Raw genomic sequence first — 27,545 nt, forward strand, 5'->3', positions numbered from 1 at the left:
TTTCTCTTATCTAAGAGGGATTTAATTATGTTAAGTATTCTACCAGTGATACCATATGATCTAATCTTCCTGAGGAGACCCTCATGCCATACCCTGTCAAAAGCCTTAGATATATCTAGAGCTACCGCTCTGCCCTCCCCCACTTTGTCCAGTGAATGGTATATACGTTCAGAGATTACAGTTAGGATGTCTGCTGTAGAACGGGCTTGTCTAAATCCATATTGTTTATCAGTCAGAAGCTTAGCATCTGTAAGGTGACGGACTAGAGCATGGTTAATTAAGGTCTCAAATATTTTGGCAAAAAGTGGGAGGAGGCTAATGGGGCGATAATTTAATGGGTCAGTTCTTTCGCCAGAATTCTTGAATACTGGTACCACAGAAGCAGTTTTCCAACAGCCCGGAGAGCAAGATTCATTAAGGCATTTGTTGTAGAGTTTGGAGAGAACTGGAGCTACTTCAGCTGAGCAATTTTTAATAGCACAGCTGGGATGAGATCGGGTCCACATGCTTTAAAGTGTCAAGGTTTTTATGATAGCATGTACTTGAGCAGGGGTGATTTGTAGATCGTCTAGCGTGGCGTCTGTCCGCATAGGAAATTGAGGTAGGGGGTGGTTGGAAGGGTCCAGTGTGGAGTTTGAGGCAAATCGACTGGCAAGCAGGTTAGCCTTTTCAGTTTCTGAGCAAACAACCTCGTGATTGTTGGTTAGTGGGGGAATTGTTGATTGCCCATTATTTACTACACTGTTGTAGATTTTCCAGAAGTCACGAGTTCCTAGTTTTTGTACTTGAATGCATTTTTTAGTGGTTTCCATAAATTCTCTCTTAGCTGTCGCTATTTCTTTCTTAACGTTACTTCTAGCTTCTATGTACTTCTGTCTGTTTGAACTGGACTTATGGCGGTTAAATCTGCGGAATGCATGCTGCCTTTGAGCAATGGCAGTTGCGCAAGTCGAAGTAAACCATTGAGGAGAGTGGGGCTTGCTATAAAATTTCCGCATGGGAACATGCGCTTCGATTGCAGTTTTGGACCATTCAGTGGTCTCGTTTGCACACTGTTCAGCAGGAAGAGAAAAAATATTTCCCCATGGGGCATCTCTGATGGCTTCCCAGTCAGCCTTTTTATAATATCTCATTGTTTTGAGCACTGGCTCTTCAGTTTTGGCTCTAGAGTTTAGGGCGATTTCAACCATTATTACTGCATGATCAGCGTTCCCAAGTGGGCTATCGGCATTCGTTATACAATCATTAGGAACTGTGGTCAAAAACAGATCTAAAAGTGATGCGTGTTGTTCTTCTTGGTCAGGGAAACGGGTTGGAAAAAAACAAATTTGTGATAGGGAGTGAGATATAGAGAAGCTATGAGTTGTGCTGCCTGCTGCATCTGTGTAAGTAGAGAATCCAAGTCAGTTTTTGTGATGGACATTAAAGTCACCAAATACATGTACTTCGGCGCTAGTGTTGATGGAGAGTGCTGTGTCTATGCTGTCAGAGACTTTGTTTATTATGGTGCAGTCTTGGGTCGACGGAGAGCGGTAGAGAAAGTAAAAGTAGCTAATGTTGTGTTGCATGATTAGTCTAAAGCACATAAAGGCTTGATCATCCGATTCTAGGTTTGTTTCTCTAGTCAAGGGAAGGGTATTACGAATGTAAACTCCAAGTCCGTGCATGTGTCTGTCAGAGTCCTTACGGCAGAGTGGGAGATATCCAGGCATGTTAAAGTAGTTAGAGGGGATGGAGGAGTGTAGGTTAGTCTCACTTAGTGCTAAGATATCCGGGGTATTTGTTAGGAGAAATGCTTCAACATCAGCTAAATTAGTTCTAGGCCCACGGATATTTGTGAATGCAAGCCTCAAGGGAGGAGGCATGTTGGATTTGTTTGACCCTTAGCCTGGTTTAAGCTTATTTTTAGATTGTACTTTCATATTTTTTTACGAGTTTTAGTTAGGTAAGGGAGAGCTGAACAGGAGGTTATGCAGAATATCACACATGCATCACAAGTAGACCATCAGCTAACCCTTCTTCAATTAGGACTGTGGCCTCAGGAAAGCCCACCAGGGATGAGTGCAGGGTCCCTTTCCATGCACGACATGGCACTACAAACATCTCGATATTATACAACTGTTGATGGAGCAGCTGCTCTAAGCGCTACCTAAGAGCTAGGGCCCCTGTACTTACAGTCGGAAACAGCAGCCAGTAACTGTCAATCCGGTACCCTCAACCCATCAGAGGAAGGTCAACCCAATCTAATTGCTCAGGCATATGTGGTACTCAAACACTCAAGTGCCCAGTTTTAGGGGTGGGGTGTGTCGGGAGTTGGGAAACGGCGTTCATTGCCCTAGACAAGAAACAAGATCTACCACTAGGTTTTTCTGTCGAATCACTGTGATAGTGTCTCTGCGCCTGACTAATAGGCAAAGAAGGAGTATGGAAGCAAATTAGGTTTGCAGACCGGTAATTTGTTTGAGTCACCAGCTCTAGGAAGGTTGTCATCCGAGACTGAAGAGGCCTCCCTCCCCTTTGGTTTAGTTTCAGAGTTTTCCTTCTCCTAGACGGATGATCTGGGAAGATCTACTGGGTCCGTCAGCACTGAGAGGGGTTGCTCCGTGCCTGGGTTCTAATCCAGGTATTTCTGTGACCCCGCGTGGTTAGTTAATGTTACTGGGTTAGTTTGTAGAGGTTATATATCTGCTGAATAGTTACACTCCTCAAAGTGAATTAGGGGCATTGCTATTTCATTGTTACTGGATGGGGGGGGGGTGAGTAGAGTCTTGCAGTGTAAGCAACTATGATTGTAAGAAGGCTTGTTAGAAAGGAGATAATGTGGTTTGAGGCTTTCCTTTTATATATTTTTTATTTTATCTATGTTGGCTTGGGTCTAGGATAATATTAAAGTGTGAGTAGGTGTTAAGAATTGAACTACGAGTTATGTCCAAACTATATTTTAGATGTAAGGAGGGCTTGAGATGCGAGGGCTTGAGATGCGAGTACGGATACAACTAAGTTTTGAGTCATGTGTAATTAGGTAAATAGATATATGGGCAAGTTTTTAGTAGATGCGAATAAAGTTGAAGGTACAAAGTGTGTTTCTATTGAGGGAAGATAATTTCAGCTTTCAAGTAGGAGTTATGGCCATTTAGCGTAACAAGGAGTATTGGATTCAGTTTTGTATAAATCGTTGCAAAGCTATCTAGGAGACAGTTATGTAATGCAGTGCGCTTTGCTTCCGAGTACATACTTTGGCTGTTAAGTACCTTACTGGAATAGGAATGAACTCCAATGCTTGTCTAAGAGGTAGCATTGTATAGATGTTTAGTGATGACTAAGCAGTTAGCATGTGAGGGTAAAGTGGCTGGGTTAAAGATTCCACTACAAACGCTGTGCAATGTAGGAGTTAAGTGGCGGTTTGGTGGGAGGGAGCAGATTGTTAGCATTCAAGAGACAGGGGTTATTAACTTACAAATAACAGATCTCCATTAGGATTTAGAGTTTCAGGTAAGGTTTTTTTGCGCATGCAGGTTAGACAGAGGTAGTCGTCTTGGAGGTAAAATGTATATTGGGATTTCGTAGCTAGCCGTTAGGTGTTTTTTCCCATTTACAAGAACTAGTTCATGTCGATTCGGAATTCGTATTCTGTATATATAGGCAGAAGGTAAGGCATCCACTCAGGGAAAATAGTCCTAGTATTACAGCTAAGATACTGCATATTTCAGTTACGAATATAGTGAAAATTAAATTGGGGGCACTTATTTTTAATTTTCTAAATTTTAAAATGTTTTATTTATTTATATATATATATATATATATACATATATATATATATACACACATTTTTTTTTTTTTTTGCATCTCACCATGTTAGTTAATTTTAAGTATCGTACTTAATAAAGTTCTTCTGTCATCTAAATAAGCTAATAGGGATCCCTCCCCACTACTACCTCGACATGGTAAAAAGAAAGAAAAGAAATTAGTCAGGAAATTCTTTTAAAATAAGTGAATTAAGAATGGTTAAGATGTGTGAGAAATAAAAATAAAATAAAACTACATAGAATGATATGAGCACAAACGAAAAAAAGAGGGCTAGATTTGATTGAGTAATTGTCTGTATTTTTGAGATGAGGTTTTTTCATTGATTGAGATTGTCGGACTGACTTCCTCATCTTGGTTGTTATTGTCACAACGTTTCGGCCGTTTTGCCCTTCGGCCTTCGTCAGGTGAACCGTTTGTCAGGAGTCTCGAACCCAACCCTTTATTATTATTACGGGGGTACCGTGTTCAGAGTCAAGCTAGGCTTTGATTCTTTGTTTTCAATGTTACTTTTTCACTGCCTTCGTTCAGAATTGAACTCAGCACCTTTGGGTAACTGTAAACTGTGATACAACGTCTAGGACCACTCGGCCATATGTCACTAGGACAATTCTTAGTTGGTTTTTGTTAATGTTAAACCTATGTTGTTATTCAAGGTTTTCTCTCTCTATCAGGTGTCCAAATTGCATTCAGCTCTATGCTTGGTTTGCTCAGTAGGTTGTTATGTCCGAGCATGTGAGCTGTTTCTTTAAGTTTTCTCACTTTCCAGTGGGTCTCTCTATTTATTATTTTTACCTCCTCCATCCAGACATGGTTGGCTATACCCGATTTTTCCGTCTCCCCTTCAGTTACCGCTTTTCGGTGTTCTTCCACCCTTACTTTAAGGGGGCGGCATATTTCACCCTTGTAAACCTTTCTGCAACTGCATGGGATGGAGTATATGCAGCTTTTGGTCATGTTCTCATCCCTGCAAGGCTTCACTCGTACCAGGTGTCGTCTGAGTGTTGACTCGCTTTTGAATACCGTCCTGATGTTGTAGGGGGCACATATTCTCTGAATCTTTTCGGAGATGCCTCGTATGTATGGTAGGCAGACCGTTGGAGGTTTTTGGGTTTCATTCTCCTCTCTTATACTATTAACACGTCTGGTGGATAGTATGCTATCGGGGTAGTTGTTACGACGGAGGGTATTCTTCAACCTGACCATTTCTTGGTGGTATGTAATGGTGTCGCTACTTATTGTCTCTGCTCGATGTTGTAAGCAGCGTGCGATTCCATGTTTGATACTGTATGGGTGATGGGAGTTGAAGTTTAGGTATTGTCCGGTGAAGGTACGCTTGCGATATACGGATGTCTTAAACCCATGCTCTGTGCGTGATATGAGTATATCAAGGAAGGCCAGTTGGTTATCTTTTTCTTTCTCCATTGTGAACTATATCGATGGTCTTATTGAGTTCACATGGTCTACGAGAGCCTGGATGTCTTCCTGATGGGGCCAGAGTATGAAAGTGTCATCAACGTATCTTAGCCACATGGTGGGCATTAAGGGGCTGTTGAATTTCATTATAATAACATAAAACCGTTTTTTTTTTTTAATATCTTATAATAAAAATATAATTTTCATGTAAACTTTAGGCAATGTTTCAATATAAAGAATAAAAAAATGTTTTTATGATTAGATATTGAAAAAAAAAAAAAGCATTTAAAAATTGAAATTTATTTGTATGTAAACTTTTGAAATATATTTCTATTATATAAAACCATTCTGGAAAAAAAAACAATGTAAAAACCAAAAGATATTTGGATTATAACATTTTATTAAAAATCAAACCATTTCAAAGGAAAGACTAGCTGTTTATGTAGTTTTAAAATTAAACTGTATTACAGAATTACATAATTATTAATCAGATGAAACTTTTTCTCAGTATACATCGGAAAGGCTTGGAAAAACTTCCACTAAACAGAAAGCAGAAGTTAAAAAGAACCGACGTAATTTAACATAACCACACTTAGTCTTTATTCCCTTTTTTCTTTTTCGATAATTGGCTTTACAAACTCATTTTTCTCAGGTTTAAACAATTCAACCAATGGTAGTTTCTAGTAGGGCTATGACAAGAGAATATTTGTATCATTGTTTTGACTCTCGAGTATATATCCGACACAGTTAATCAATCGAGAACCACATCACTATCTAAAAACATAAGATATTAACGGATATATACTCGAGAGTCAAAATAATGTAAAGAATATTCTCTTGTTAAAGTCCTAATAATCATACACACAAGTTTGTATAGAACATTTAATTGAATTATTTTTAATGAGAATCTTCTGTTTTCTCAGAGACCTCATAGGATTATTGTGTTTGTAAATCTGACATGTTACAAAAAACACAGAATGTTGAAGTGACCCCCCCCCCTCTGCCCTGCAAAAACAAAAATGCATTTTATTTTTAACGGGTTTCAGTTTGTAAAATAAAGACAAGAAACAAAAAAATGTCACATTTGCTAACCAAACGAGTTAAACCTGTAGTACTAGTTTATTAACGCTAACAGTACAAACACTATTGTTTAAATACTATTATAGGATACCAAGAAATCGATAAGATCAAAGATATACCAAGATTTTAGAGTTCAATGTTATATTAGGTTTAATGTTAATTTTACATGCGTTAGATGGCTTTACGAAATTAACTTACAAACAAACCTATCTCTGGCCAGGTCTTTATTTATCCCACTTCCTCTGAAGTAGATTCTTTCTCCCATATTTCCTTTGCATTTCTGTGACTGAACCTGTTATCTTAACTCTTAAGGGGAATACAAAATAGGATTTGGGTTTACTTTTGACAGCTTTATAACTCTTCCTTATTTTGTATTTTAGTCCTCACATTCCAAGAGTAATATTTCTAAGAAAGGGAGAAGAATTACTATTTTATGGACTGGAGTCTACCCATCTCACACTTATTGTTAACTGGGTTTTGTCATTAAAGTATTATCTTTTTTTTTAAGCTCCTTACATCAAATGGCTTTATGACTGTCTGGAGTGATTCACCTACCTCAAAAAAAAAAAAAAAAAAATGAACTTTCGTCCATTCTTTTAATATGGTCATTCGGTCAAAGTTTGTTTTGTGCACCTCTCTTTATACTGTCCAAATTTAATCTTCCTCTGAGATAAAAAATAAACCTGTGTTTAGGACTCGCATTATACCTCCACTGAATCATTTCTCTCCAGCCAATAAATGTTCTCAGCCCTCACTGGCCAGATTTCACTTCCATGCATCATCACTCTGCATCCATATGCCATAGGTTGACAGTGATAACACTCTGCTGGTTAGTAATAACGCTAGTCTCTCAATTAATAATAATAAAAAAAAATATTGTAACAAACAGAAATGTCTTTTGTGACAAGTAAATTTTCAGCAATTTTCTAAAGGCCAAGAGGAAATTTCGAACCTGAACTATCAAAATGCTTGTATAGCTGTTCGTGTACATCTTTTGCCTTACTGTCACTCTATCTCACCTTTTAGAATGGGTTTTTGTCTAGGCATGCAAATTACTGAGAGTCAAGTGAAGTTGCATCTAAGGACCACCAGTTTACATACTATTTCAAGACTTTCTCGAGAAAGTACAGTGTTGAGACCCTCAACATTCTACCACCAGGTATTTTTTTTTTCTACAACACAATTTCACTCATTACAGAAGCCATGATCAGGATAACTCACTTGCCTCCTGCTAGGGTGTAACCACCACTGACCGATGGTCTGGCTCATCTGCCAACTGCAGGTACTATTTTTTACCATGCTAGTTTGTGCATCCAGAGTGTTGTCCTTCCACATACAGTGGTTGATAGTTCTAAATGGCCACCCATCTGGTATTGACTACATTCAATGTTACTTAACTTCAATGATCTTATAAGAACTGGTGTGACAACATGATTATGCTTATTACAACACCTACAAAAACTCATTCACTGAGCATACGCTTTTGAGCTCTTGCAAATGGATACGCAGCAAGTAACGTATTACAGGCATTTTGGATTAGGTAAAAGGTGAGAATTCATCACGGGCTCACTTTATTGTGTTATTTACATTTACGTTGGATTTTATCAAGATTGTTCTTGTTTACTTCTAATAGAGTAATATAGTAGTAGTGTAGACTATTGGATAAATTCAGAAACAATGGTAAAATATATTTTTGAGTATCTGATGAAATACTGAGAATGGCAAAAATCACTTCACTTATGACGTGCTTTTTATTTTCTTTCACTTTTCACAATGTTTCAATCACTTCTTTTCTTATTCAATTTGGAGAATTGTAGTCGATAGTTTGTAATTTTTATAGGAGTTCAGTCTGTTAGACTTATGTCAACACTGACCAGCATTGGATTTTTTTTTTTAAATGTTACTATATAGAAGGATTGTTAAACTTAGCGTCTCTTGAGTTTGAATTTATGTTATCATGACAATGGTCAACCGACAACAAAATTTGACAGACAATGTACAGTTATTTACAGGTTTGAACGACAATAAAAATTTGACAGACGATATATTGTTATTTAACGGTTTAATTGACAACAGAATTTGACAGATGATTCATTGTTATTCACATGCTTCAAACTGCTAACATAGGCATGGCCAAAACGGAAGGAGGGAGTAAAAGAAAAAAAAATACAGATACTACTACTACTACTACTAATTATTATTATAGCAGCAGCAAATATATCAATTCCTTTAATTAAATCACTTCCCCAAAATGGGATTCTACATTTTTAAATGATTATGTGGTGAAAAGAAATAAAACAATTATTTTCAAATTTCGCATAGGGAAACTGTTTTGCACTTTTAATTATTTTAATTAACGTAAAATAATACTCATTTCCGGTCCATTCTTGTTTAATCGCTCCATAATCGAAAATTGAACAAAATACTCATACAGCATAACATTTTCGATCGATTGTTAACATTTATTTATGTGTTTCTAACAGCGTTTGTTTAATTTTCAATTCTGAGCGGTTATCAATGGTCCTTCTGTTGTTGGGCAGCCATTTTTAAAATTTTAACTCAAAGAGGAGACACTAAGTTTGTTTTGAACGAAAAACATACTTTAAAAGAAGTTTAAACACAAATTTATTCAGGTATGTAGAAGAGTTTTGCCTTTGGTAACATTTATTTGTTGTATATTTGTTTATCATTTCTTTTCTTTTAATTACAGTAATAAATATCCCAATCCCATTCTTCTTTTTGGGGTACATGTATAAGTTTAAATGTAGATATAATTTCCTTTTTAATTAAGAAAATCTTCAGAATGTTTTCGCTTTATGTATCTTATCCAAAATTTTGATAAACTCATTGGAGATTTTCATTTATATTTTTCACTTGCGTCCAAAGAGAAGTGCCATAAAATTTTAATCATTTCGGAAGCAGATGACAGATACCGCCAATGTACGGTTAGTGCCAAGGAAATTTAAAACCCCCAACTAGAGCATTAAAGACCGTTTAATAATCAAGTGAACTCCCTCGGATGGGGGCATATAAACATTTAGCAAATAGATGCGAACAGTTTACAAAGGCAACTGGCAATCTCTCAATAAATGACGAATACATAAAAAAAATTAAACTCCGTGAATCAATGTTAAATCTGTAAATGAGATTTCTGACCCATTCTGCGGCCCTTTTCAGTCTTATATTGTAAATGAACAACTTCCAATAAAAAATAATTTGTGCTAGTTTCATTTTTTTATTGTCCAAAAAACTAAAATAATCGGCTTGGAATCAGAAATTAGGCTATAATTTTTCCAATACCGATTCCAATACCCCCAAAAGTTCTGATTTTTACGATTCCCCGATTCCGATTAATTGTTCCAACACACACACACACATATATATATATATATATATATATATATATATATATATATATATATACACATAGCCCCCACAGTTGTATGCAGTGTCCGTTCACAATAGGGACCTACATTTTGTGTCCTGTCTACACGTATATCGAGTTGACGTGTGCAAAATATAGAATAAACGCCACTGTGGAATGTATCATGTCTGCATCAGTTTAGGCAGAGGAAGAAATATAAAGAAAACGATATTTTATTTCAATATTCTATGGCATGGATGGATTACAATCTCGTGAATAATAAAAACATTTTGGTTAATTTCATTTTATTACAATTTGGATTTTGTCTTTTTTTTTTTGAGGGCAGGGGTTGATAGAGCTTTTCTACAAAAGATTCTCATTTTTTTTATACAAAAATAAATTTAATGCCGACTGAGGTTCGATCACTTTCCAGCCATGTAAAGTCTCATCCCTTTTTTTGAGTGAACTGAATTCACTCACTTATAAATCGACTCTAGGTTACATAAATACAGGAATAACAGGAATTAAAGAATCAAATTTGAGATTTAAATCCCACAAACAAACAGGGTTGCGGAGTCAGAGTCGGAAGGAGTCGGAGGTTTTAGCTGGAGTTGAAGTCGGAGTCGAATTTCTAAAAGTACAAGGAGTCGGAAATTTATCAGACTCCGACTCCTCAAGTCCAATGAATTTATTTTTTTACATGTTTTCCTGTTTGGTTTTTCCATTTTTTTTAATTACATTTTCTAACAAAACAAGGCACATTGCCACTTTGATGTAGGGGGCTGCTATCAGGGATCTAAGTTTCAGGGCTACTATGTAGGGAGTTTAGCAGCAAGATGTCTGTTTACATTACACTTGAACTTCTGCATGTCAGTACAGTTGGGGAAGCAGGAAACCGGGAGAGAATTCCAAAGTCTAGCAGTTCTGGGGAAGAAGCTATTAAAGTAGAAGGCTAGGGATCTCTACTATGTATAGGTGGTACTTTGCTGCTTGTTGGGGGTATTTTCATCGAGGAGGTACAAGAGCTTGTAGTTCGTCAGAGCATCCACCATTAAAATACTTGTAAAACAAGCAGAGGGATGCAAAATTTCATCAATAGAACAGAGGTTGAAGTTTAGATGACACTTTAGGACATATCAGGTTGGCAACTCTCTTTAGAACACTATCCAGAAGCAAGAGACTAGTAGCAGATGCACCAGCCGAAATGTGCAGCAGTACTCGATACATGGGCGAATGGTGGCTTTGTGGAGGTACAGGATACTTTCAGGCGTAAATAACTTTCAAGCACGATAGAGAGAGCCCATTTTCTTCGCAGCAGCCCTGACAATGATCTCAATGTATTTATTTCAACTCATGTTCCCTGTGAACGTTAAGTCAAGGAGTTTGAACGAAGTACTTTCAGGTAATGTATCTTTAGCCATAACTATTGGTGGTTGGTAAGGTTTCATGTAATTATTAAAGGAAACGAGCTTTGTCTTGGCAGCTTTGAACGTTACCATCCATTTCTGACCCCATTCCACTACAGAGTGAAGGTCTTCCTCTAGGGTTTCCGCCATTGCCTTAGATGTGTGCTCATTAGTTTTCCCCACATGCCTGCTATAGAGCGTGATGTCACCAGCAAATATACCCATGTCAGAGACAATTTTATCCAGTAAGGATCGATCCCTGAGGTACACCGGCATTTATATCATATTGTTTGGATGTACGCCCATCGAGGACAACCTGAAGTCTTCTCTCATTTCAGAAGGATTTAATTATGTTAATCATTTGTCCAGTAATATAGATTTTATTTTCATGAGAAGACCATCGTGCCATACCCTGTCAAAAGCCTTAGATATATATAGGACTACTGCCCTCCCCTCCCCTGCCTTATTCAGTGCTTGGTATATAAGTTCAGAGATTGCAGTTAGAATATCTGCAGTAGAACGGGCTTGTCTAAATCCATATTGATGGTCAAATAGAAGTTTAGCAGCTGCAAGGTGGTGGACTAGAGCTTGATTAATTAAAGACTCAAATATTTTTGCGAAAAGCGGGAAGAGATTAATTGGGCAATAATTTAATGGGTCAGTTCGTTCGCCAGAGATTTTGTAAACTGGTACCACAGAAGCAATATTCCAGCTGTCAGGAAAGCAAGATTCAGTAAGACATTTGTTAAAGAGTTTAGAGAGAACTGGAGTAACCTTAGCGGAGCATTTTTTTTTAATAGCACAGCCGGGATGAGATCAGGTCCACATGCTTTTGAGGTGTCTCTGTTTTTATGATATCATGTACTTGAGAAGGGGTGATTTTCAGATCTGGTGTGGTTTCTGTCCACAGAGGAAAATCAGGGAGGGAATGGTTTGCTGGGTCCAAGGTAGAGTTTGAGGGAAAATAACGGGCAAACATGTTAGCTTTCTCAGTTGCTGTGCAAACAACCTCATGATTATTGGATAGTGGGAAAATTATTGATTGCCCATTATTTACTACACTATTGTAGATTTTCCAGAAATCATGAGTTCCTAATTTCTGCGCTTCAATGCATTTCCTAGTGGTTTCAGTATATTCACTCTTAGCTGTTGCTATTTCTTTCTTACAATTACTTCTAGCTTCTATATACTTTGTTTGTACAGGACTTATGCTAGATAAATCTACGGTATGCATGTTGCCTCCGAGCAATGGCAGCTGTGCAAGTAGAAGTAAATCTGTAGGGTGGGGTTTGCTATAGAACTTCCGTGTAGGAACATATGCTTCAATTGCTGCTTTGAACCATTCAGTAGTCTCATTTGCGCACTATTCTGCAGAAAGAGAAAAGATATTTCCCCATGCAATCACTAATGGCATCCCAGTCAGCCTTATTTTAGTACGTCATCGTTTTGAGCAATGGCTCTTCAACTTGGGGTCAAGAGTTTAGTGTGATTCTATCATTATCACAGCATGATCAGCATTCCTAAGTGGGCAATCAGCATTTATTACACAATCCTCAGGATCTCTTGTCAGAAATAGATTCACAAGTGAGGCTTGCTGGTCCTGGCGATCTGGGAGACGGGTTGGGAATGTTACTGTGTCAAGGAATAGGATATAGCAAAGTTATGGATGATGCTACTAGCTGTTTCAGTGAAATAGAAGCCAAGCAAATTTCTGTGGCGGGCGTTAGAGTCACTAAATACATGTATTTTGGCACTAGTGTCAAGGGAGAGTGCTACATCTATGCTGTAAGAGACCTGATTGATTATAGTACAGTCCTGGCTGGAGAGCAATAAAGAAAATACAAGTAGCTAACGCTATGTTGTAAATTTAGTTTAAAGCACATGAAGGCCTGGTCACCCGATTCTAGTTTAGATTCCATAGACATGGGGAGGGTGTTACAAATATAGACTCCAAGTCTGTTCCTGTTAAAGTCCTTACGACAAAGTGTAAGATAACCAGACATGTTAAAGGTTAAAGATGTTAGAGGAGATAGAGAAGTGCAAGTTAAGTTCACTTAGTGCTAAGATATCCGGGGAGTTTGCTAGGAGAAATTATTCTACATCCTCTAAGATAGTTCTAAGTCCTCGGATATGTGTAAATGCAAGCCTCAAGGGACTAGGCGTGAGTGTGTGTCTGGTTTGAATATCTTTTTGGATTGAGCTATCATTTCATTCTATTTAGTAGTTTCAGATCTAGATTGAGGTGCTAGGCAAAACGCATGTGCATAGGCACCATCATGCAACACAAGTTGACCATCAGCTGGCTCATCACCCACAAGAATGTAGTCTCGGGAACGCCCACCAGAGATGAGTGCAGGGTGCCTTTCCATGCGTGACATGGCACTACAAATATCCCGATATTACTCAACTGATGATAACACAGCAGCTCTAAGCGCTATCAAAGGGCTTCTGTACTGTCAGTTGGAAACAGCAACCAGCAACTGTCAAACAAGTACCCTCAAACTTGTCCGACAGGAGTGGCCCAGTCCAATCATGTTAGCATATATGGTAAATAAGCACCCCCAAGATGCCCAGATATAGGAGAAGGGAATAAGGCAAATGTAAGGGATGGCATTCATTGCCCTAGTTAGGAAACAAGGCTAAGCACTGGGCGTCTCTAATGAGTCCTTGTGGCCGCATCTCTGCTCCTGGCTAATAGGCAAAGAAGGAATATGGAGTATAGATAGGCAGAGCCTATCTACTCCTTAAGCAGTTTAGGTTTGCAAACCGGTGATTTGATTAAGTCACCAGCTCTAGGGAGATTGTCGTCCAGGAATGGGGAGGCCTCCCTTCCCTGTTTGGTGCCAAGGCATATGAGGTCAGTGGCACAGGTTTACAAATCGGAGTTTTCCTTATCCTAGATGGATGACCTAACCAGATCTACTGGTCCATCAGCACTGAGAGGGTTTTTCCTGCACCTGGTTGCATGGATAGTGAGGATTGATAGAGTTAGTATCAAAGAATTAGTATCTGCTTTGAAGTTATACTCCTCAGAATAGGATTAAGATTGGTTACGTTTTTAAAGGAGGTATGTATGAGTGTGGGGTGTAGATTAAAGGTGAATATCTATTAGGGTTAAGAAAAGATCAAATGTGGTTTGTGGATTAGTGACTAATTGGAAAATTATAGTATAAGGGTTAGGGTGCATTTCGAAATGTGCTTTAGGTGTTAGTTTTCAAGTAAAAATAATCACCAGTACTTTATCACATCTAATGAAAGAAATATATAGTTCCTAGTTAATATTTGTTATCTATTTTATAGATATTCTTCAGAGTATAAATAAGCTAATGCATCCCTTAGCAATAGAAATCTATAGATGTTTAGTATTTATCGATTTTGAAAAGGTCAGCCTACTAAAGTTTAGGACCGGAAGCTAAATCCTCCTCCCAAGGTACATGCAAAGTATGTGATTTTATATCAGCTTGGAGAGAACAGCAATTGGTTTTTTGTCCAGTTGAAACAGGAGAGATGATATACTTACAAGAATACAGCATTAATATACAATATAGATATACAGGGATTTGGGAGGATTTAAGAGTATAAGGATTTTTAATGTTGCCTTAAGGAGAAGTGCTTCCCAACACCCTGGAAAACCTCATCAGTATGTCCTGTATTTAAGGATTCAGGTGATAAGTTATCTCCCTCTCAGTACAGACCAATAAGTCTCCTGTGTGTCATGAGTAACCTGCTGGAATCCATATTAAATAGAGAAGTAGTCAACCACCTCAGCAAAAATAACCTTCTTAGTGACATGCAATATGGTTTCCGTTCTACTAGATCTACAGCAGATGTACTAACGGTTATATCTCATAGAATTAGTGAATCTCTTGACAAAGGCTTCCTTTCTAGGGCAATTGCTAGACATATCAAAGGCCTTCGATAAGGTATGGCATAAAGGCTTACTTCACAAGATTTCCAGCTACTGCATAACTGGAAATGTTTTCTCAATTATTAAATCATTTCTCTCTGATAGGCTCAACTACTTTAACATTATAGGATACCTCCCTCTTTACCGTAAGGACTCGGATAGATGTATACGCGCACTTAGAGTCCATATTTGTAGCACCCTCCCTTAAACTAGAGAGAAAAATCTTGATGACCAGGCTTTATGTGCTTTCGACTAACATTTCATCACTGCGTTAGTTACTTATATTTTCTCTGTTGTTTTTTCATCAAGTCAGGATTGTACCTTAATCGATCATGTCTTTGATAGTATAGATGCAGCACTCTCCTTGGATAGTAATTCCCAAATACATGCGTTTGGTGACTTTAATGTTCACCATAAAAATTGACTTGGTTTCTCAAGTTACACAGATGCAGCTGGACGCTCCACTAATAGCTTCTCTATAGCCCATTTCCTCACATATTAATGTTTCCAACTGGCCTACCAGATCGTGAACCTCAGCAGGTTTCACTTCTAGACCTATTCCTCACCATAGTACCTGAGGATTGGGTGACTAATGCCCACAGTCCACTTGGAAACGCAGACCACCTCATGGTATCAGTTGACATAACACTTAAATCCCAACTTCAAGGTGAGGAATCATTGCTCAAAACCAAAAGGTACTACAACAGGGCTTACTGAGAAACCAAAAGGTACTACAACAGGGCTTACTGAGAAACCATTAGAGAACACATCTGAGATGTCCCATGGGCCGATATCTTCTCTCTTGAACAGCATGCCAATGAGACAACTGAATAGTGCAAAGCGGAAATAGAAGCACATTTCCACACGGAAGTATTATAGCAAGCCCCACTCACCCCAATGGTTCACTACAGATTGTGCAGCTGCTATGGCACAAAGACAGCATGCATTCCGCCAGTTTGTACGTCATAAGTCAAATACAAATAGGCAAAATTTGTAGATGCTAGAAATCATTGTAAGAGAGAAATAGTGACAGTCAAAAGAAAGAATGCCAAAATAATCAGGGAATGCATAGAATCGCCAAATTTTGTAAAAATCTATACTAGTGTAGTGAATAAAGGACAATCAGTAATTCCTCCACTGAGCAACAACCAGATGGTTGCATGCACGGTAACAGAAAAGGTGGAACTGCTGTCCTGGCAATTGCCTCTAACTCCACCTTAGAGCCAACAAACAACTCCCTCCCAAATTTCCCTATGAGGACTAAAGCCACATTAGATGATGTAAAAATCACCTCTTCTCATGTTTGCGATACATGATACATCCAAGTCCTTTGACAAAGTTTGGCACAGAGGGCTGCTAATGAAAATTAAATCGTACATTATAACTGGACGTATACTAAATATAATTAGATCCATCTTAGACAATAAAAGCACACAGGTTGTCATTGATGGACATACATCCAAGCAGCATAATGTGGGAGTGTCTCAGGGGTCGATCCTTGGACCATTATTATTCCTGATATTCAAAAACGACCACCCTGATAATATTGTGTCCGAGATGGGTATATTTGCTGATGATACAATGCTCTATAACATGCATTAGGGAAGAAAAGATGTAAATAAATCTAAGACAATGGAAAAATCATTAGAAAATGACCTCCAGACCATGGGTGAATGGGGACGCAAACGGATGGTAATATTTAATGCTAGGAAAACTAAGCTGCTCTCCTTTAACAATTACAAGACACCTCTCAAACCACTTATATCGATGAAAAAAAAAAACACCCTACCTGAGAATTCTACCTTCAAACTCCTTTTTACCATATTTTACTTTGTGAGCAATATGAACTGGAACAAATACATAGAGGACATTGCAAAGACTGCTGCAAAGATGGTGGGTTCCCTCTATTGAGCTAAAAGACTACTCACACCTGAAGGTATCCCGTACCTCTACAAGGCCACCATTCTCTCATGCATGGAGTGTTGTTGCCACATCTGCACTGGTGCATCTACCACTAGCCTCTCCATCTTGGCTAGGTTTCAAAAAGAATTGTCAATCTAATCTGTCCCACTTTATCAACTAAGCTCCACTATTGTCCTAGTGTCACAATGTTGCATCTCTGTGCATGTTTTAATGGAATGTGTTCTGATGAACTCCTTGCACTTGTACCCCGTACATATCCCCGACAAACCCGTTCAGCAATAAGATCTCACCCTTTCACTGTTGATGTCCCTAGATGCCAAAAAGCTTTCTATTCTAATAGTTTCTTCCCTTGAACAGCTGGACTTTGGAATTCCCTGTTCCTGGTTGTACTAATATGCAGAAGTTTAAATGTAACATAAACCGACATCTTGCTAATCTTTCCTAGACATGGTCTCAAAAAGTAGCCTTTTTCGTCCAAGTGATGATATGCCTTGTTAGAAGTTAACATTAAATAAATCGAGCTGGTAGAGTATGTATGTGAGTATATTTATCATACAAGTGAATGTTGGACATAAAAAATGATATACATGAAAAGTAATTATAAAATGCTGAATAGGTGTGTGAGGTTGGTATATGGATCTGCAGAATAGATTTCCACAGTTGTCAAGGAGTCGGGAGTCGGAGTCTAAGATATCAAAGGAGTCGGAGTCGGCATTTTAGAAATTCAAGGAGTCGGAGTTGGACTTTCACCATCCGACTCCTCAACCTTGCAAACAAGTCTATAACTATGCAACTTGCATTCGCTCGCCTTATTATGACGAAACTCGTTTTTGTTGTGTAGCATACAACCAGTTGAGGTTAACTTTACGATTACTGTTTCCACTTCAATTCCGGTTGGCCCTGCCCATGTTAAGAATTTTTTTTTTTTTTTTTTTTTTGTTTCTAAATAATAACGTCATTATTTAGAAAAGTCCTTCCCAACATGGAAGTGGGAGGGGTTCCTTTACCTATTCTGTACTTTCACCTAACAAATCAATGAACAAAAGATATTGTAGAAAGTCAATTAAAAACGAAGAAGCAACCGGAGTGAAGTGGAAACAGTAATCATAAAGATAATCCCAATTGAATGTTTATCAATTTTGTTAATAATAATTAACGGGGGGGGGGGTAACATTGACTTTTAACAGTCCCGTGAGAAATTACAATGGCTAAGTAGCTAACAACACTGACAACCTGGATGATTTTATGCAATAAGGCGCTTTGAAATAGTGCCGATTGCTAATATTTTATATTGATCTAAACTTTAAACATTTAGACCATATTCGTTGGCCTTTCGGCTGGGAACAAAGTATATTAGATGTTCTGATGCTACACTTAGTCTATTCTATCCTCGATTAATGAAGGAGAAGTCCTAGACTGAGGCAATATTTATGTTCCAATCTAGATTGTCCATTTTTTGAAGAGCTAGATTTTCCCCTGCATTAAAAATCGATTTGTACCCTCTTGATGTAAAGACAGACCCGACAAGCAGCTAAATCCCACCCTTTCACAGTAGAAATCCCTACATGTAAGAGAGCCTTCTACTCCAGTAGTTTCTTCCCCAGAACTGCTTTTTTCCGGGTTCCTGCTTCCCCAACTGTACTGACATGCAGAAGTTCAAGTGTAACGTGAACCGACATCTTGCTACCCAACTTCTCACATCTGTAGACCTGTAGATTATATCCCTGATAGTAGCCCCCTACATCAAAGTGGCGATGTGCCTTGTTTGGGGTGAAAATGTTATAAAAATAAAAACAAAATTAAAAAAACTTTACCTTTGTGGGAAAGCAAATAATTGAGGACATGTTAACTCAATAGCTGTTTCTTTCTGAAAGCACATGGACGTGGCCGGCTGGGAACGACCTGACTAAGATGTAATTTACATGAAACAGTAGATCTATGTGCGTGTTTATGAAAATATCTAACGGGCAAACTCTTAAACTATTGGTCACATGACACTGAAATTAACAGGGAATAGTAAACGATGGTTTATAACGAGTAAAATCTTTGTTTGGATGGATGAATAATGCGTACAGAAATATTGGCAAGTTGAAATGCAAAATGTTCATTTCTACTTGCAGACATATTTCTATTACCTTTGTGCTTGTGCAAATTCACACATAGCTTAAAGTGACTTAATTTAAAATCTTTCTTATGTATCTGTCGATGTAGGGAACATGGCTGGAGTGCTGTTTTGGTTTGATTCTAACTGATGACACCCAAGTCATTTTTTAAAAATCTTTTGAAAGCAGTACTATATGTTAGGTACAATATAATATTTGATAGAGAATTAGCTGTAATAATAACTGTAACATTGTGCGTATGAGTGTGCAGGAAAATATCAGGATGGCTGTCTTGTAGAAGTAACCGAAAAATGCATATATGCAAATTAGGAAGCGTGTGCTAGAAGAAAAAGGAAAAAAAAAAAGGAGAAAAATGCACCACGTAATCAGAGAAATAAAGTGCTGGTTGAAGAAAACAGACATGTAAAGTCGAGGACAAGAATGGGAAGGAGAAAACCAGACTAGATGGACATGTGGCAGCAAGAGACTTTTTAAGTGGTGTCGAAGCAGGAAATAAATAAAAACTTTTGTAAAAAAAAAAAAAAAAAATGCCGACCCGGATTTTAATTTATTTATTCCCATTTGTTTGTTTGTAACTGCAAGGTTACATAAATACAAAATCTGCATGCATTTAAATATATTGCAGTGTATATTACGACCGGGCAATGGTCGGGCGACCTCCACCCCCACCGCTAGATAAAGTTACTGTTATACGCTAATGCTTCTTTCTAAAGTCTGTACAACACGTAGTCCGATCATATAGCAGAAAGCACTTTCTACTTACAGTAGAACCCTGGGATATGGCATTAACAATTAGTAACAAAATACAGTACCGTATATAATACATGTGTATATAATCAAATAACATTATAAATAACACCGTAAGGCGGGACAAATACCGTAACCTGAAAAAGAAAAGTAGCATAGAACCATCGTACCCCGGGGTTCTATTGCACTTACTTGAAAAACTTCAAAAACATTTTTTAATTTCTGACGGCCACAAGAAAACACTTCCGATATAACCATTTTGTTTGTTTGTTTTTTCAATATAACTGGTTATAACTACCTGGCGTTTCTCGGGACAGAGTGAAATACTTGAAGAAAAATATAGTTACGTTTACATATTTTTTTAAATAGAAGTTTAAAAAAATCATTTTTATTTTCCCTTATGTTATTTTTTATTTCAATAAATAGTCGATTCACAAAAAGAAAAAAATATTCTGTTCATCTCGAATATAGGTTGATGTGGAGCAAAGTGCAATATCTGTTCTGATACTGTTAGAGCGCACCCTTTTGAAGAGCATGTTTCCTCTACCCCTTAAAAACTAACCTTGTAGCTAACTTTGCCCTTATAGGGAGGTAAGAAAATAGCGATTAAAAGTAGACAAAACTTTCTTTGTAACTAAAATATATAGTTTATTGCTAATCACCTGAGGTGGCCCTACCGGGGAATACTGAAGGAATGCTTAGATATTTTTTGTAGGCCTGGGTCCACTTTCTCTAGTGCACCAACTTTGTGGTGACTTCACTTTCCTCATTCTTCAAAGCCAGAAAATTTTGCCATGGACGTGTGAACTCAAAATAATTTCAACCAATGGAAATCTTTCTGAACTTAAAGTAACACCTATTCACGAATGTAGTAAGTCAATACGAACTTAGAAATTCCTAAGAAAATCAGTTGGATAAAAATCCCACGATCTGATGAAAAAGAAAAGGAATAAAAAAAAAAAAATTAAAAAATCTACTCGACACTCCACCCTAGGCAGAGATGGGCAAGACGAAAGGATCCAGTGACTCATATATCAACTGCAACTGGTGCATATCTATATGCACGAACACACACACACACACACACAAAGAACAAAGGTAAATGCTGCCAAATACTCAAATATGCACATATTCACACAATGAACATTTTGATTTGTAGCTATTATTAACTCAACTTATCAAGAGTGTAGGCAGCTGTGTTTTCCGTGCTTTTTTTCCCCGTAATTTAAAGCACCAGTAGGACAGCCAAAGATATTCAGGCAGGCATTTGCCTTTTTGTAAATAATTTGGCTGCTTATGAGGGAATTATTTACTGCTTGCAAATCGATTTTGTCTGCCATTTCACAATAACGCCTCAACGTTTACCTACCTTTAGAGGAATTTTGCAGGGTTGGTGTCATTTCGTTTCGTTCAAAATATTTATTAATTTTTCATTTTTGTATGAAAACGAAATGAAATTTTCGATAGCGTTTCGTTCATTTTGCATCGTACATTTACAAGTATTTAATTACAATCAGAATGTGGCAAAAGGTACCAAGGCTTAACAAAAAAAAAAATAAAAATAAAAGAAAACAAACAAAAAAAACTATGAAACATGAAAAGTTATAATAAAAGTTGCATTTATTAATCAGGTTGAATAATTTAACAAAGTAATTATAAAAAATTTCATAAATCAGTCAAACTATAAATTTTACGTTATAAGAACATTTAATGAGCATTAATTGCAGTTTTTAGGTTGTCCTAATTATGATAAAAAAATGAATGAAACAAAACTTTATTGAAACGAATGAAACACATTCTGTAAAAAGTTTGCTACAAAAAAAACCCTTTTTTTATCTAAACATGTGTAGTTTTAGGAATATCTACATATTTATACGATAAATCTATATATTACTATGATATTACTATGATAATGCTTACATCTTTTTCTTCCGAGTGACTGTCGTTTAATTGTTATGACCTTTCATTTCTTGTAATAAATAATTTTACCAAGAATTCTTCATTAGTTTGGGTTTCGATTAAAGCTGATACACCTAAGTCATATATGGATATATTTTTTTATTTTTGAAACCACAACTTTATAATATATAAAAAATCGATAGAACATTAACTCTATAATAATATACACAAAATCTGCATAAATTAAAACATCATATTTAAGCATACTTTACAACGGGGCTAAGCCGGGCGTCCCTGCTAGCTTAGATAAATATTTTTGCAGTTTTAATAAAAGAGTTACAATAATATCAGGGCGTCGCCATTTATGCTGAACATCCACAGAATGCCAACATATATTGATATTACATATGAAAGAGTCTGCTGTGGAATTTCCACAGGTTCCACTAGTTTTTATTACTGAAAGATAACATTCTTTTCCTGGTATAAAACTGTTTTGTTATAAAATTTCGTATTTCCCAAACTTCTTTTACAAAACTCTGTTCGTGTTTTAGGTAGCACTTGTTGCCTGGTGACTTATTTCAATATTTCATTTATTTTCCATTTGATGCATGTTTCATATATGTCATTAAATTTCGTCTTTAGCTAAAATGCAACTTTAATACCCCAATTTATATTGAATGTTGGTGTGGCTATACACAAAGATGCTCCAAAATGGCCTCTAGCAAGACCAGGGAATTCGTACCACAACTTTTCAAAACCCCACTTGACACTGTGGCTAACCTCTTGGCACAGAGGTAAATAAAAATACCTTAATCTTTAGCAATCAAAGTAAAATTGTTTAACATTCTCAAAAATGGGGATTTTGTTAAAAGAGAAAGATGATAAATTGGCTGGGTTTTATACAACATAATTGTCATTGGGCCATTGTATGCTGAAACTACATATGTTTTGGGAATATATAGAAAATTTCCACTCTGTTATAACCGCTAACTTGGACATTTAGCTCTGTATTAATAAAAAAAAAAAAAATCTTCAATATATTATTATGACACTTGGACATTATTTTGTACAAGCAGGATTCGGGGGAATTCCATTTTTTTTTTCTACATGGAGGTCACCACTTACCAAGGCCCGAAAGCCACTCAGAGATAAGGGTTATTGCGTGTACAGTAATCAATGGGATAGTATCGTAGTAATCGTTAGTATTGGAGATTTGATAAAGTGTCTTACTTAAGGGGGCGGTTTGTCAGGAATTTGTTTATGTTGGACTTGAAGACATCCAAGTTGTATTCAGGTGGGAAACAGGCAAACGGAAGAGAGTTCCACAGCTGTTCACTTCTAAGAAAGAAACTCTGCTCATGGAATCTACATTTGGATTTAGGTACAGATAAAGAGTGGGGAAAATTAATCACAGTGGTTTCAGCCAGACGGGTGTTTTTCATGAAAGATTGGCGAGAGGGGATCAGAGATTGGAGCTCAGATTGTGAGCTTCTTGATTTGGCGTCCTTTGACCTTCTCATATTCTTCTCTGTACGCTCAAAGCTCAAAGACCAGAGGATTGTAACATCAAAACACCGCTCACCTGTGAAAGCGGTCATCAACCTCAGCAGCCGCCAACTGAGTCACTCAGAGGAAGCAGTACTAAATAAAGGTCTCAACTTCGCAACAACAACCAAACGCGTTCCATTCTTAGATATCATAACACACATGGAAGATATAGCCATGAGAATCCCATCAACCCAAGGTGATGAAATAAGATGGAAAGTGAGACAAGTACTCGAGAAAGCCAAGCCTCCTAAATCAAACATCTCTCGGGAAGATAGGCTGGCTATAAGAAACCTACAGGGTGACAGCAGTATAATAATTCTGCCAGCAGACAAAGGCAATGCTACTGTGGTGATGGACATGTCGGAATACTCTGAAAAAATGGCAGGCCTAATCGCAGATGGTAGCTACGGTAAAATAAAGAAGGACCCAACTTTGAAAACTGAAAGAAAGCTGTTACAAATCCTTACGAAAAACAAGGAACACATCGCTCCGATGAGATATAGACAGCTGGTCCAGCATTACAGTAAGCTACCACATATGTACGGTCTCCCCAAGATACACAAAGACGGTATTCCACTCAGACCCATAGTGAGCTGCCGAGGCTCAGCATGCCACCCACTGAGCAGGTACCTTTTGGATATAATAAACCCATTAGCAGGCAAGTCAGCAACACATGTAAAGAATTCTGCCCACTTCACGGAACTGATCAAGGGAGCACCCATCAGTACAAACCAAATGGTAAGCCTAGACGTGGTTAGCCTGTTCACTAAAGTCCCAACTAGTGAAGCACTAGCAGTAATTCAAGACAAACTAGCTGCGGACCTCTCCATAGAAGAGCGCACATGTGTACCATTGTCAAACTTAATGGAAATGCTGACATTCTGCATAGAAACAACCTACTTCAGAATGGGTACTGACCTATATCGACAAGAGGAGGGACTAGCTATGGGCTCGCCATTATCACCAGTGATGGCGAACATATACATGGAATACTTCGAAGACATGGCCTTAGGTTCAGCTCCCTTAAAGCCCACCATGTGGCTAAGATACGTTGATGACACCTTCATACTCTGGCCCCATCAGGAAGACATCCAGGCTCTCCTAGATCATGTGAACTCAATAAGACCATCGATACAGTTCACAATGGAGAAAGAAAAAGATAACCAACTGGCCTTCCTTGATATACTCATATCACGCACAGAGCATGGGTTTAAGACATCCGTATATCGCAAGCCTACCTTCACCGGACAATACCTAAACTTCAACTCCCATCACCCATACAGTATCAAACATGGAATCGCACGCTGCTTACAACATCGAGCAGAGACAATAAGTAGCGACACCATTACATACCACCAAGAAATGGTCAGGTTGAAGAATACCCTCCATCGTAACAACTACCCCGATAGCATACTATCCACCAGACGTGTTAATAGTATAAGAGAGGAGAATGAAACCCAAAAACCTCCAACGGTCTGCCTACCATACATACGAGGCATCTCCGAAAAGATTCAGAGAATATGTGCCCCCTACAACATCAGGACGGTATTCAAAAGCGAGTCAACACTCAGACGACACCTGGTACGAGTGAAGCCCCGCATGGATGAGAACATAACCAAAAACTGCATATACTCCATCCCATGCAGTTGCAGAAAGGTTTACAAGGGTGAAACATGCCGCCCCCTTAAAGTAAGGGTGGAAGAACACCGAAAAGCGGTAACTAAAGGGGAGACGGAAAAATCGGGTATAGCCAACCATGTCTGGATGGAGAGGGGGGATCATCGCCCCCTATGGGATGAAGTAAAAATAATAAACAGAGAAACCCACTGGAAAGTGAGAAAACTTAAAGAAACAGCTCACATGCTCGGACATAACAACCTACTGAGCAAACCAAGCATAGAGCTGAATGCAATTTGGACACCTCTGATAAAGAGAGAAAACCTTGAATAACAACATAGGTTTAACATTAACAAAAACCAACTAAGAATTGTCCTAGTGACATATGGCCGAGCGGTCCTAGACGTTGTATCAAAGTTTACAGTTACCCAAAGGTGCTGAGTTCAATCCTGAACGAAGGCAGTGAAAAAGTAACATTGAAAAAACAGAGAATCAGCAACTATGTCCCAAAGCCTAGCTGGAGTCCGAACACGGTACCCCCGTAATAATAATAAAGGGTTGGGTTCGAGACTCCTAACAAACCGTTCACCTGACGAAGGCCGGAGGGCAAAACGGCCGAAACGTTGTGATAAACAACCAAGATGAGGAAGTCAGTCCGACAATCTCAATCAATGAAAACAACTCATCTCAAAAATACAGACAATTACCAAAAGGACAGGATATTTTTTTTTTTTTTGACAAATATACTATTAACTTTTTTCTTATATTTAAAACGAAAAAAAAAAAAAGTCACCCATGAAAACGCGCATTTTCTAAAGTAAAACTCCTTGAATGAGAAATATATTTAATCAACAAATATATTTTGAGCAAGCTGATATATTTCTGGATACCACAAAAAATTAGTGTTTTGTTCAGAAAAGAAAAGAATATGTAGCAAAAATGAGTTTTCTATTAAAATAGTGTTCATCGTATTTTAAATATAAAACTGGCCCAAAAGAGATTAATTAAGAAGTACTAATGAATAATCAGAAATATTGTGCTACATAGTTCAATACAAATAATAACACATTGTAAAAAACAATTTTTAATTTACTGCATCAGTCGGTCACCTCTTGACAAACAATGTTCTTTTCTTTGTTTTGACCCATTTCTTTCAAATATTCCTTTTTATGTAACATTTTGCCGACTTCTTTCTTTGATCAAGAACTAATACATATCAAAATTACTACAAGTTCCTTTCTTTCTCACACCATAACAACAATGATCGTATATCATTAGAATGATATTCGAAAACGAGGCTACATCAAAAGGAGGCCACTCTCATTCTTGTCTAGAGTTGCCAGATTGGATTTTTTAAGTCAAATTTCGTGAATTTGTCTTTTTTGCAGCAGCAGCTGGACCATCAAAAATTGTATTTGATCTTTTTCAAAGCATAACGTACGGACTAACTAAGGAAAGAACAAGCAGAAGATTATAAAGATTGGATGCATAATTTCTATGATGCTTAATTTGTAAGATTATATAAAGTTATATAAAGTGTGGATTTGTAAAATATTTAAATTTTGTAAAGAAAAATTTTCATTTCTAAAAACAGTCTGAATTTATGTTGAAATAGGTGTGATTGTTTCTCTAACTACCGTATGTATAACGACTTCATTGTTTTTTTTTTTTTTTTTTTTTTTTTTTTTTGTAGCGATTATTTCAGCATATGTAAACGTTTCAAACATAATACCAAATAGATTTCAACTTAAAATGGTTTCTCATTTACTAATCTATAATCTATAAGTGAAAATAGATCTGTGTGTGTCTGTACATTTCCCTACTAAATAACTGTCAATTTTCAGTCTAGAGACTCGAGATTTGACAAAGAGTATTGAGATTTGTGAAAATCTTTTTAATTTGTTTTCGGCCAGAAATTTGGATGTCAAGGGGGTCAAAATTCAACGATTTGACCTTTGAGAACTCTACCAAACTCCTCCGACAATTTTAGGTCTAAACACTTGAAATGTTAAATTTAACTTGGATATGGATCAAACTTTTGAATTTGATTTGAGCCAAAAAAATAAATGTTAAGATGTCAAAATTGGGGTCAAAGTTAAAAAAAATTTTGACGTTTGCGGTCTCTACCAAATTACTCAATTTTACATAAAGGGTATTCAGAGTTAGGGCAAGCTTTTTAATCGGTTTGGGTCGGAAATTTGAGCTGTCGAGGGGTCAAAGTTCAAAAGATTTGACCTTTGCGGTGTCTAGCAAACTATTCAGCCAACTTTGGGTCTAAACGTTTGAAATTTATACATAATTGGTATTCAGACATGCGACAAGCATTTTAATCAGTTTTGGGGCGAAAATTTGGCTGCCAAAAGGTCAAAGTTGAAAGATTACACCTTTGTAGATTCTACTAAATTCCTCTGCCAATTTTGAGTCTAAAGACTTGAAATTTTAAATGTAGGTACCTTGAACATGGATAAAATTTTGTATTATAATTTGAGACCAAAATAATAAATGTTAAGGGGATCAAAATTGGGGTGCAAGTTAAAAAAAAAAAATTGACCTCTGCAGTCTAAGAAATTACTCGAGCAAATTTTGGTCTAAACATTTGAAATCTCACAAAGTGTATTCACACGTCGTGCAAGTTATGAACAGAACATAGGGCCCGAGCAAAGCCGGGGTGAACTGCTAGTAATTAACAAAAACAAGATAAAACAATATTT

At 37.3% G+C, this 27,545-nt stretch overlaps 2 protein-coding genes across 3 annotated transcripts in view; one reads left to right on the forward strand and one right to left on the reverse strand.

Annotated features, from left to right (window-relative positions):
* LOC145239834 (uncharacterized) overlaps positions 1–27,545 on the reverse strand; it is a 61,438-nt gene that overhangs the window by 23,653 nt on the left and 10,240 nt on the right. The gene's annotated exons all lie outside the window — the stretch shown is intronic.
* LOC145239833 (putative methyltransferase-like protein 25) overlaps positions 8,776–27,545 on the forward strand; it is a 103,178-nt gene continuing 84,408 nt past the window's right edge. The window contains exon 1 of the mRNA XM_080103377.1: positions 8,776–8,933. The gene's annotated coding sequence lies outside the window, so the exon portion shown is untranslated. The remainder of the gene's footprint in view (positions 8,934–27,545) is intronic.

This window comes from Euprymna scolopes, chromosome 19 (genome assembly GCF_053919585.1).
Source record: "Euprymna scolopes isolate OS-2025 chromosome 19, ASM5391958v1, whole genome shotgun sequence".
Lineage (NCBI taxonomy): Eukaryota > Metazoa > Mollusca > Cephalopoda > Sepiida > Sepiolidae > Euprymna > Euprymna scolopes.